Source organism: Mustela lutreola, chromosome 15, assembly GCF_030435805.1.
Source record: "Mustela lutreola isolate mMusLut2 chromosome 15, mMusLut2.pri, whole genome shotgun sequence".
Taxonomy (NCBI): domain Eukaryota; kingdom Metazoa; phylum Chordata; class Mammalia; order Carnivora; family Mustelidae; genus Mustela; species Mustela lutreola.
In genome coordinates this window covers 17,014,243-17,027,499 of record NC_081304.1, presented here as the reverse complement: position 1 = coordinate 17,027,499, position 13,257 = coordinate 17,014,243, and positions in this window count along the sequence as shown.

Below are 13,257 nucleotides of genomic sequence, written 5' to 3'. Positions count from 1 at the left end.
AGCTATGTCCCTTATTAGCTGCTGGCCTCAGGCCATTCACTCTTGGCTTCTGTATCTCTGAGCCTCAGTTCACTCCACTGTTAAATGGGGATAATAATACCTGCCTAATGGTGTTGTGCGGGTTCAGTGTCTTTGACCTTTGCACATCTTACTCTTTCCCTGGGAGTATCTTGGTGTCTTAAGTGTGAATGGCAGCATGGCTGCAAACTGATAAACATTCTTTATAGGAGAAAGGAAGTGGGATGGTGGGGGGTTGTATTTAATCTCTCTTGCTCTAGTCACCTTCTAATCCTGCTGAATGCTCTGTCCTTTTCTAACCATGGGGAATGCTAATGAGATCACCCCAGATGCTTGTCCAACAAGCACACTGCTGTGTCCTAGCCTCACCTATTCCTCTTCCTTTTTTCTTTTTCTTTTTTTTTTTTTTTGGTTCTGTGGTTTTAGCATATGCAACCACAACTACCAATTTTCGACAACCCCAGAAGAAATTCTGGATCCGTTAGCATCCATTCTCCATTCCTCCCTTTTCCCAGGCACCCCCAGCAACCACTAATCTACTTTCAGTTTCTTTTTGGTGAGGGGCCTGGGGAGCCAGTGGGAACTTCAGGAAGCCCCTGAGGTGCTCTTGGCCTGACCACAGCTCTGTCCTGAGGCATCAGTTTGAGGTACAGATGAGGCAGAACCCAAGGGGAAAGACTGCCCCCTAGAGGGCACAATGTTTACTATCGAGAGGGAATGGGGTGCTACTAACAATTACTTGGGACACGACAGAAAGTGGGTTGTGTGGTCTCCCTATGGAATGGCAAGAGCTCTGAACCTGGAATCAAAGTCTGAAGCTGAATTGAAAGCTCCGCCCATTCACTAGCTGGATTCTGTTGGACTAGTCAAACTCTGACCCTCCATTTCCTCCCCTGCAAATGGAAGTTCCCAGGCTGACCTGGGAGATAGCTCCGTGCAAATACCAACAATGGGGGGTGATTTGGGGGTTCTATGAGTTCTCTCGACTGTGGGTCCTGTAGTTAGATCTATTTTAAATAACGTCTTAACAGAGCTGGGGATATTTCCATGTGAGTGGCTCAGCACAGAAGGGGTGAAGTAGTTTCAAGGGAAGTGAGGTAGGACACCTAGAAGTGACCTGAGTCCATTGCCCACAGGTGTGATGGAGGTTGTCAAACAGTACACAGAAAATCTGATGATGTGAAGATGAAAAAAAATCTTGATACCACCTCACCTTTTTTGGTAGCTTTATTGAGATCTAATTCAGATACTACACAGTTCACCCATTTAAAAGGTTACAATCATGGTTTTTAGTATACTCAGATCTGTGTGACTGTTATCGCAATTTTAGAACATTTTTGTTGTCCTGAAAAGAAACCCCGTACCATTCAGCATTCACCCCCCACCTCTCTCAGACCTCCCCAGTCCTAGGTAACCATTAGTCGCTGGTCTTCCTGTCTCTAGGCAGAGATGCTTTTTATTTATTTATTTATTTTTAAAAGATTTTATTTATTTTACAGACAGAGATCATAAGTAGGCAGAGAGGCAGGCAGAGAGAGAGAGGAGGAAGCAGGCCCCCCACCAAGCAGAGAGCCTGATGCGGGGCTCGATCCCAGGACCCTGGGATCATGACCTGAGTCGAAGGCAGAGGCTTTAACCCACTGAGCCACCCAGGCGCCCCCAGAGATGCTTTTTAAACCACTTCGTCACACCCTGTGGTCTCTCCCTAACTCTAACGCATGGCATGGGAAGGAGGGTGCTGTGCACACACAAGCCTCACACGTGAGCAGTGGATGGACCACTGAACTTCAAGGCTCCAAAATTGTGCAGTCAGATCAGCTACTCATCTGGCCCATAAATAACTCGCTGCGGCCCATCGCCACTAGGTGGTGCTGCTGCTTCGTCCCACTGACCTACCCGCAGCGCCAGCAGGGGTGGGCCTTGGGGGTGCTGAGTGCCGCGGAATCCATCTTCTTGCCTGGACGCCTGGAGTAACCTAGAAAACAGGGACTGCGGCCAGAGATATGCCTGGAAGAGAAAAGCAAATGGCCACCCAGTGCAGAGGACTCCAAAGTGCCAATGATAAAGGTGGCAGCAGTATCAGCAGTGATGGTAATTGTAAAGCAGTGGTCACCGCCATCTACCGAGCATGCTGGTTACCGTTCTAGGCTTCTAGGCACTTTACATATGTCATCTCTGCTCTTCCCTCTCCCGCGGAACACCCCCCGCCCCCCACCCCGCGCCCCCGGCGCCTCGCAAGGCACACTTATTGCATCTACTTTGCAAACAGGAAGATAAAGTGACTTTCTGGAGGCCACATGGCCATGATTCAAATGTCATCCAGGGCACCGGGGTCCATATCCTTCCAGAATACGCCACCACCTCAGACTCTGCTGAAGACTACACACCGGCCTCCAGAGCTTGGCATGCGGGGAGAGAAGGGGACAAACTGGGTACGGCCCAGAGCCCGGGGACAGAGCAGCAGGTGCAGAACTGTGTCAGCTGACAGGAAGGGGAATGGGTGCTGGATGGAGGGGAAGAGCCAGGGCATGGGGGTGTGAGATGCAATATTGGGCCAATAGAGACAGCTGCCAAGGAGACCTGGACCTAACTTGGATGCTTACAATGTTCTTTGGGAAGCAAAAACTATAATCGATGCTCTAAAACAGGATTGCATTGATGGCTGCACAACTGTACACGTTTACTAAGAATCTTTAAATTGCTTTCTTATAATGGGTGAATTGTATGGTAGGTAAATTACACCGCCAAAAAGCGGTGTGAAATTTATGAACATGAAACCAATAGCAACGAGGGTGTCGAGTTAGTCAGTCTCAGCGGTGCTGTACGTACTTTGAGAAGAGGGGGAGAGCTTTCTCAGAGTAGAAAGCCTGGCTGCTGGCTGTCCGGCCTCTGCTTGAATGCTTTCAGTGCGAGGGGGCTCAGTCCTCATAAAGCAGCGCATTCTAGTTTGGGATAAATCCCTCATCCTCAGAAAGCTGAAATCTTATCACTTGCTCTTATGCCTTTTTTAAAAGATTTTATTTATTCAAGAGCGAGCACAAGTAGGGGGGTGGGAGGGGCAGAGGAAGAGGGGAGGCAGGCTCTCCGCTCATCAGGAGCCCAGGATTTGATCCCAGGACCCTGGGATCATGACCTGAACCAAAGACAGACAACCCACGGAGGCACCCAGGCGCCCCTCTTGCTGTTATCCTTCTGTGCAGAATAAACCTCATTGCTTTGTCACGTAACATTTCTTCACGTGCTTTAGGGCAGTCATGGCATTCCCCCCAAGTAATTTTTCTCCCCTATGAGACCCCCAAAGACTTTTTGTATGTAAGGTTTCTAGCCTCTCACATTCTCCTGGTAGCTCTCTGCCACACTTGCTTTGATCTGTCAGCATCCTTCTTAAAATGTGGGGGCCAGTGGTAAGCCTGACAATCGGTAGATGCCAGCCCAGTGATGTGGCTAACAGTTTGAATCCTGGAGTTAAGTTCTCTCGAGTTCAAATCCTCGCTTTGCTAAAGGTCAGCTGTGTGACATGGATAAAAATACCAACCTCTCTGAGCTTTGCATTTTAAATCTAGCCTTATTTCTTCATCTTGTTCACCAGGAATCCTCAAAGATTCTGTCAGGTACTTGGCCAAAAATCAGTATATAGGATGCATAGCAGTGCCTCCCTATACCAACTGATCAACATGGGAAGTGAGGTTAATTTGCCCAGTGAGTACTTTGGCAGTTAGTAACATCTGCCATGTTCTATAAGGGCTCAAGACCTAGCTGAGCACAGGTCAACATCAGACATGCCAATCTAATTTCTGGAATTCACTTTCTCAAATCGGGGCAATATGTCCCTGCCTCCAGTTTCCCCCCACTCCTTGTAGCTTCCTGATTTCTCAGTATTAACCAGTAGGGGTTCTGCAATCACACTAGAAAGTTCTTGGATATATTTAGCTGGAATCAGGAGAGCTGAGACCAAGTACAGCAGCAGGGCTGTCCTTGAGCACTACATCATCTGTCGTGGGTCCCAATTACCCTATAATCATGTTTGTTCACCTTTCCAGCTTGACAATTATTCTCTTTAACACAGGAAATGGAAGGAACTAGGGAGAAAGGAGGCTTTAGCTTTCCCCCAGTCTTTTATTAATGTCTTTTATTAATATCATGTCATCTGCCTTGAACATCTCTTCCTTGTTATTCTTGCCTGGAAACAAATTTAGCTTTTATTTTTTTTTTTAATATTTTATTTATTTATTTGACAGAGAGAGATCACAAGTAGACAGAGAGAGAGAGAGAGAGAGGGAAGCAGGCTCCCTGCTGAGCAGAGAGCTTGATGTGGGACTCGATCCCAGGACCCCGAGATCATGACCTGAGCCGAAGGCAGCGGCTTAACCCACTGAGCCACCCAGGCGTCCCCAAATTTAGCTTTTAAAGGCTGCCTTTGTTACACGTACATTTTTATCCCAAGCCCTCCTTCTTCTGGTGTTCAATAATAATAATACCACCACCTAATGTTTCTTAGATACTTAACCGTGTTCTAGTCTCCGTGCTGTCTTACACGTATTTGTTTCATTAGTAGACATTTCCAAAACCATCCATTTGTCCTTCAGTTTTTCTCATTCATGTCCTCTTAAAATCTGAGTTTAGCCCTGGGCTCCCAGAGAAGCCACTTGGATTTCTTTAAAAGCTGCTACTCGGGTGCCTGGGTGGCTCAGTGGGTTAAGCCTCTGCCTTCGGCTCAGGTCATGATCTCAGGGTCCTGGGATCGAGCCCTGCATCGGGCTCTCTGTTCAGCAGGGAACCTGCTTCCCTTCCTCTCTCTCTGCCTGCCTCTCTGCCTACTTGTCATCTCAGTCTGTCAAATAAATAAATAAAATCTAAAAAAAAAAGCTGCGGCTCTTCCCTTCCTCCTAATTGGGTGCGTCCTGCCTCTTGGGAAGTCCCTGTCCTCCGAGACCTGCAGGAGGGGCAGCGTCCCTGGGGATGGGGGGATGATGCAAGGTCCTGACCCAGTGTAATTGATGGCTCCTTACAGAAGGGAGAAGCTCCCATTTAACTAGGGAAGGATGAGGAATGGGGAGAGGTGGGCTGGCCTTAGCAGTAGCCATGGGAAGGAGTCCAAAGGTTAAAGTCTAGAAAGCTTAGCATGGCAGGAAGTGGAGAGAAGAAAGTCATTCCAGAGGGAGGCTGTGACAGTGTGACCTCATCTGTGAGGGCTCATTGTGTGTTGACTTCACTGGGCTAAGGGGTGCCCAGGTAGTGTGAAAACAGCATTTCTGGGCCTATCTATGAGGGTGTTTCCAGAAGAAGTTAGCATTTGACTCAGCAGACTGAGGAAAAGTTCATCCCTACCGGTGTGGGCCGGCATCATCCAATCCACTGAGGGCCCGAAGAGAACAAAAAAGTGGAGGAAGGGCAAATTCTCTCTTTTCCTTTTTTCCCCTAATTATTCTTTTTGTTGTTGTTTTTTAAGATTTTATTTATTTATTTGACAGAGAGAGAGCACAAGCAGGGGGAGGGGCAGGCAGAGGGAGAGGGAAAAGCAGGCTCCTCGCTAAAGCAAGGAGCCCAGTGCGGGGCTCAATCCCAGGACCCCAGGACCACAACCTGAGGCAAAGGCAGATGCTTAACTGACTGAGCCACCCAGGCGCCCCTCTCTTTCCCATGTTGAGCTTTAACATCCATCTCTCCTGTCCTTGGACACGGGAATCAGAGCTCCTGGTTCTTGGTCCTTGGACACTGGGACTTGCATCAGGCTGACCTCCTTAAAGGCCACTGACTGGCGCTGGCCACCAGCTTTCCTGTTTTTCATCTTACAACAGCATATAAGAGCATACTCAGCTTCCGTGTAAGCCAGTCCCCATAGTAAATCTCCTCTTATGTGTCACTATATGTTCTACTGGTTCTGTTTCTCCGGAGAGCCCCAATACACTATCATTTCTCTCCCTTTCTCTTTTTTAAAGATTTTATTTATTTTTGAGAGAGAGAGAGAACACGTGAGCAGGAGGAGGAGCAGAGGGAAAGGAACAAGCCAACTCTGTGTGAAGCTTGGAGCCTGACACAGGGCTTGATCCCACAACCCTGAGATCAATGCCCTGAGCCAAAACCAAGAGTCTGGGCTTAACCGACTGAGCCACCAAGGTGCCCCTGTCATTTCTCTTTTTAACCATGAGAGTCAGAAATGAGTCCAGAGGAGTGGTTGTCTCCCCTACTTCCTCATCCTGCTGAGGACAAAGGCTGGCAACAATCAGGTAAGACGTTCCAAGATGCTCTACTTTTAAGCGGAATGAGACTTTCCACTTATTTCCCAGAGAGCCAAATTTCCTCCCCACTCCTAGATTTTGCCACTGTTCCATTCTGTGATTTGCATTAAAAAAAAAAAAAAAAAAAAGATACAGCCTTCCCACCGTGCTGTCAGTTTTGAGATAAAGGACTGAATTTTTGCAAAATCCTCCTAGGGGCTAGCACTGGGTGGGTCTTCCACAAATATTTGGTGAGTTAATGCATGCTCTCAAGGTGCTATCCTTAGGCTCTTCTGGCCGGGTAGCGTGCAGAAGAATCCCAGAACACTGTCATTTGCATTTCTTTCTCCCTTAACTGGCCCTAGAAATTCTCCACCATGCATCCATTCTCAGATGTGTGGATTTCCACACAAGCGTTTTGCACACAAAATTGTAAAATATATATTTCTTGTCCATTTGACTAAAGACCCCAGAAGAGACTAGCACCCAAAACAAGCAAATGTTTCTCTTCTAAGGTTCCCCAACCCAAAGCAAACATCTTAGATTAAGAATGCAGTAGGCTGGGTGCCTGGATGGCTCAGTGGGTTAAAGCCTCTGCCTTTGGCCCAGGTCATGATCCCAGGGTCCTGGGATTGAGCCCCACATCAGGCTCTCTGCTCAGCAGGGAGCCTGCTTCCTCCTCTCTTTCTGCCTGCCTCTCTGCCTACTTGTGATCTCTGTCAACTAAATAAATAAAATCTTTTTTTTTTTTTTAAAGATTTTATTTATTTGCCAGAGAGAGCAAGCGAGTTCACACAGGCAGAAAGGCAGGCAGAGGCAGCGAAAGAAGCAGGTTCCCTGTCGAGCAAGGACCCCGATGCGGGACTTGATCCCATGACCCTGGGATCATGACCTGAGCCGAAGGCAGCGGCTTAACCCACTGAGCCACCCAGGCATCCCCTAAATAAATAAAATCTTAAAGAAAAAATGAATGCAGTAGGCAGTTAATAAACACTTGTTACTAAATAGGGGACAGCAATATGCAAAAGTAGTCAATCAAAACGAGCTATGTTGGGGCGCCTGGGTGGCTCAGTGGGTTAAAACCTCTGCCTTTGGCTCAGATCATGATCCCGGGGACCTGGGATCGAGCCCCACATCTGGCTCTCTACGAAGCAGAGAGCCTGCTTCCCTTCCTCTCTCTGCCTGCCTCTCTGCCTACTTATGATCTCTGTCTGTCAAATAAATAAATAAAATCTTTAAAAAAATGAGCTATGTTATAGATAATCAACAAGTTCTCTAGAAAGCTGAATCTACCGTGCTCTGCATATAGAGAGAGGAAGCCTCCATCCGCTAGAGAGATCTCACCTCTAATCAGGCTTCCAGGGGATAATATTGCAAGTAGCTCAGGATAAGGTTGCACTTATCTGCTACTCTTGGAACAAACCCGCGAGGGATTTCAATTGGGCGGCAGAAGAAGGCTGTCCCAGGAATAAATAAACACACCGTGAACCACTCCTGAGCGAATCCTCCACACACGGCTAATGAAAAGTTCGCCATCAATGAAAACCCGATTGGGTTGCTGTGTTTTGCATCAATGATGCTTAAACACAAGCTCCAGAATTTAGATGGCCGGGAGCATCTCTGCTGGCTAGGTGGGGTGTTGCCCAATTCACAAATCATTTAATAAAGCTACTTAGATTTTTTTTTTTAAAGAATTTGGATGACCAATTAACAAGGCATGGCTCCGGAAACTATAGATTTCAAATTTCAGAAAAATTGGTGAATTTCGACGACTTGAGTATCTTCTCATTAGGGCAGACAGCCTCAGCCTCCGAACCCTGGCTTACCAGGCTTGCTGTCGAGATGGGCACTGAAAGGAGTACAATATAATGTTCTCCGTGATCTTGCCAGTTATTGAGACGTGAAACAAATCCACCTCAGCCCCTCCACAATCCTCTTTAATGAAACAGCTCAATTCTCTGTGTATTAATCTTCTTACGGGCCCTGGGGGGATGAGCTGTCTGGGGGTGCTCACTCTTGCCCAGCTGGGTTGGGTGGGTTTTGGCTGACAGAAGGTCCTCTCCGAAGGCTGGTGAGACAGAACCAAGTCACACGTCTGGCTTCTCTGACCCCTCCAGCTGGCAGATGTGGCTTTCTCTCCAACCCCACTCCCTCTATGCATCTTCTGAGACAGAAGAGGCCATTGTGGGTCACAGAGATTTTTATTTTCATTTTACTTTTAATTTTTTAAAAATTAAAAAAATTTTACTTATTTATTTGACAGAGATCACAAGCAGGCAGAGAGGCAGGCAGAGAGAAGGAGAAAGCAGGCTCCCCACCGAGCAGAGAGCCCAATGTGGGACTCAATTCCAGGACCCCGAGATCATGACCTGAGCCAAAGGCAGAGGCTCAACCCTCTGAGCCACCCAGGAGCCCCGGCACAGAGATTTTTAAAGTCAAAGGGCCTGAGCTGGAATCCTGCCTGGCTCCACACCCAACCAGCTAGGTGATGCTAGTTTTCCGAGGCTCAGCCTTTCCATCTATAAAATGGGTACAATAGTATCTACCAGAATCATTTGGAAGGATGATGGACGAGGGGGTGATTCCTCTTTTGCTCCCCTAAGCTTTCCAGAACTGTATGTGTGGGCGCTGGCTTTGTCAGGGGCGCACAATTAGGACTGGACCACGATGACCAACAGCTCTCAGGACCAGCCTTGGCAGCCTCTGCTTTGACGCAGGGCCGTCCTGCAGATGGCGCTGTGACCCGGCGAACGCTCCTAAGAGGAACCTGGCCGGAGAGACTACACCTGGGATGGAGGGTGTGGGGGAGAGGGGATCCAGCCTGGGTTTCTCCTTCCTGTAAGTCCTGGGTGCATGCCCCAGCAACAGGTACCCCAGGGTCACATGTAGCTTCTCATAGGGTCAGTTCCCTGTTTAGCCAGGGACCCTCTATTTCTGCTTCTCTGCCTTCCCTGGAGGATGGAGCGGCCAATCTTTCCCTCGTGGTCCTGCCCTTTGACTCCTGTGAACCACTGCAGCAGGTGGTGTGTCTGCAGCCCCTTTCAACCCCTTCGGGGCATCTTAGCACGTAAGAGGACTCCCCTGGGTCCCATCCATCTTGGGGCGCCGGCCACCAGCTCTGTTTCTGGAAACAGCCTCGTTCTGACTTTGTTTCCCCTCAGAGATGGAGTGAGGATCTGACAAAGGATCTAAGCCAGTAAAGGGGAGAAGATGCCAGGACCCCCGAGTGATGCTGAGAAGACGGAGGTCCAGGCTAAAGGGCGGGCTTGGCTCCAGCAGGGGTGGGATTCTCCTCTTACCACCCAGCATTTCTGTGACGGGGGGCTCCCTATAGGGGAATGCCCAGAGCCTTCTTCCCTGCCTGCACAGAGAAGGGGATGAGACTTGCCCTCAGTGAGATGAGTCATTCCATAGGCTTGGCAGAGTGCCCAGCACTCAGCGATATTCAAATGATGGTGATTAGTATTCAGAGAGGAGCAGAGGTGATGGGGTGCGGTATCCGACCAGAGAGAGGACACGGACCGCTAGTGAGGGAGGCCCGACTGGGGGAGGAAAGTGACAGTGGAGGGGAAGGTTTCCTGGTGACCCTGGAGAGCTATGGTGGGGACCACCCTCCCTCTGCTGACCCCTGGGGCAGCCCCACTGGCAGGGAGCTGGGCACAGGCAGGGAGCTGGGCACCGGGCAAAGTGAGCCAACCATCTGGCCACCTGTTTTTGCACCAAAAATAGATGGTGGCTGAGGTTTGGAGAGCCGGACTCCTTTGACCACAACTGGCAGTGGAGGCCAAGGTCTCCGGGAGAATGCCCAGGCCTGATCAGCAACGTTCAGACCTGCACACTGCAGCAGCCAGTGAGCGCAGGATCCAGCCTCCTGGAAGCCAGCACAGAGGCCCGATGCCCAGGGTGTGCACTGAGCCAACTGCAAATCGTGAGAGGACTGAGACCATCCCTGATCTCCTGGTCAGGGATCCCGTCCCCCAGGGACACAAACTCCTCTGTGTCCCATGAAGACACCTCCCCACCATGACCGTGATCTTTATCACACTGAGCTGTAGGAAGCGCGGGCTCTGAGGCCAGACTGCCTGGGTCCGCACCCTGCTCCCACACGCGTGAGCTGTGTGAGTCTGGCAAGTTGCTTAGCCCCGCTGTGCCTCAGTTTCCTCAATGGCAAAATGAGTCGGGAGCATTCATAGAGTTAATGTGTGTCAGGTTGCAGCAGGGCTCAGGAGTGAGCGCCCCGCCGGTGGGAGGCGCTCTGACACTCAGAGAAAGGGTTCTCCCCTTTTACACCCTATCTGTCTCTGTCTCCCTATCTCCTTGCTGATGGTCTCTCTCCCTCTCTCCCTTTGCTCTTCCCTTGCTCATGCAAAGAGCAGACATGGCAGGCTGTGGGGAGGGCAGTGTGGAGCGCACAGTGTGAGTCCCGCACCTGCCCACAGGGTCTCCAGGGCGCTGAAGACTGAGCCAGCCCAACCCCCACAGACCACAAGGCTGCCATCATCTTAGGCCTCCAGGGAGAGCTGGTGACCCTGAGGGAGGGGACATTCCTTCCTGAGAGAGGGGGCAGCAGAGCTCAGAGTCAGGCTGGACTGAGTAGGGCTGCTGGGTAACAGCACAGCTGTCAAATCCAGGAGCTCCTCTTCTGAGAACAGCGTGCTGCTGCCCTGCTAATGAGAGCCGTCACTCACAGGACACCACGTGCTGGACCAGACACCGCCGTCTCTCCTCAGACAGGGGGACAGGTGTCATGGGGGCCTGGGAGGTTCTGAGAGGAAAGTTGGGATCTTCCCTCTCCAGTCCTGTCACGTCTCCCAGAGTCACACAGAAATGTCCTCACACACCTCAGTGCCTTTGCACGGGCCATTCTCGCTGCCCAACCTGCTCTCCCCTACTTCAGGCCTCCTCCATCTGACAATGTCACATATATCCCCCAGGCTCAGTTCCCGAGGCATGTCCTCTGGGAAGCCTCCTTCAGTACAACAGGAACGAAGGAACCCCATCCTCCGCCGCGCTGCTCTGATGCTTCGCATGTAATTCCCCCGCCACAGTGTCAGGGTGAATGGTGGTTATGTGTTAAGGTGCTCGTTCCCTCTGCCACAGACAGTGAGGTCTTGAGATGGAAGGCCTCAGCTTTCCCTACATCCCAGGGCTGAGTACACAGTTGGCGTCTAATGAAGGCATGCTGAGGAGCAGATCGTCATTGCTGTCCTCATCCACCTCTACACACAAGTCTTAATGCTGAGCAGGATTCAATCCCTGCTTGATGTCTGGCCTGCAGCAACAGGTTTAGAAAGCCAACTGGATAGAAGGATCTAGAATGAGGAGGCCTTTTTTTATTGAGGACCAAATCTAAGCTCCTTTTTCCTAATGAACTAGGAGATACCAGTTTGGAATTGTCTTTAAATGTACATGAGGAGTCTGAGCTCAAAACTAGTTGAGCCTCTTAGTTCCATCTGAGGTGACCCACAAACCTTGAACAGGACCCACTGGAGGCAGAAGTGAGGCAGGACTCCCCAGGGAAGACAGCCAGGCAGATGCCTCACCGACCTCAAGGGGCAACATCAAAAGAGCAATTTCATTTCAATTTTGTAGTGCAGAAACGCAAAGTGTTCTGCGTGTCGGCTTTTTAGGCAGAGGAGAGAGAAGGTAAAATGACTTTAACAAATGAAGTTAATTAGAAAAGAAAAGTTCCTTCCATCCTATGTGGTGGCCAGTGGAGAAAGAGAGACAGCAGGGCAGAAAGAAGAGGAAGGGGAAGACAAAGGAAGGTCGGAGGATGTGAAGGAGAGAGAGAGAGAGAGAGAGAGAGACAGACTTGGTGGAGGGGCAGAGAGAAACATCAAGAAAGCCCAGAGAGTTGGTGGAAACACACACACACACCCTCTTCCAAGACTTGCTTTTTAATTATTCTAGTGTTTTTTTTAATTGCTTCTACCCATTTAAGGGGGGCAATTTTGAAAGCATTTCTCTTGTTTTCTGACTTCTAGAATGAGAAGCTCCTAATGAGCTATCTCGTGCCATTCTTAGTATTGATCTTTTTTTTAAACCTGTTTTTTTTTTTTCCTTCCGAAAACTTCTACAATCTTCTTTTCTCTTCATATACACCACCGCAAAATTAGTGTGGGTCTTCAGTCATTCATTCATTCATTCACTGGTGTCCACAGTAGGTTTTATTTTTATTCTTATTTATTTTCAATGGGCTTAAAAAAAAAAAGATTTCATTTATCTATTTACCTATTTATTTGGAGCATGAGTGGGAGGGAGCAGAGGGAGAGAGAATCTCCCGCAGACTCTCCGCTGAGCCTGGAGCCCAACGTGGGGCTTGATCTCATGACCCTGAGGTCAAGACCTGAGCAGGAGTCAGTTGCTTAACCAACGGAGCCACCCAGGAGCTCCTTGGTGGGTTTTTAAAAACCTGGAAATGTAAGTCCTTCAGGTCTGGAAAATATTTTTGTATTACTCCTTTGTCCATGGACTCCTTTTCATTTCCTCAATCCTGTATTTCTCTGTTGGGCCTCCTAGGTGGATCTTTTACTTTCCCTGTTTTTTTTTTCTCTCTTCTTTTCCATTAATTATTTTTTCCAACTTTCTAAAAAATTTCCTTGACCCTACCTTTCAAACTCTCCTATTGGCTTCTCTCTCTCTTTTTTCCTCTTCCTTTCTTTCTTTTTCTTTTTCTTTCTTTCTTTCTTTCTTTCTTTCTTTCTTTCTTTCTTTCTTTCCTTCTTTCTTAAAGATTTTATTTATCTATTTGACAGCGAGAGACACAGCAAGAGAGGGAACACAAGCAGGGGGAGAGAGAGAGGGAGAAGCAGGCTTCCCACTGAGCAGGGAGCCCAATGTGGGGCTCGATGCCAGGACCCTGGGATCATGACCCAAGCCGAAGGCAGATGCTTAATGACTGAGCTACCCAGGTACCCCTTGACTACTTTATTTCTGCTATCATATTTTCTTTCTTTCTTTTTTTTTTTTTTTTAAAGGAAGATCTATACCTAACCTGGGCCTTGAACTCAGGACCTGA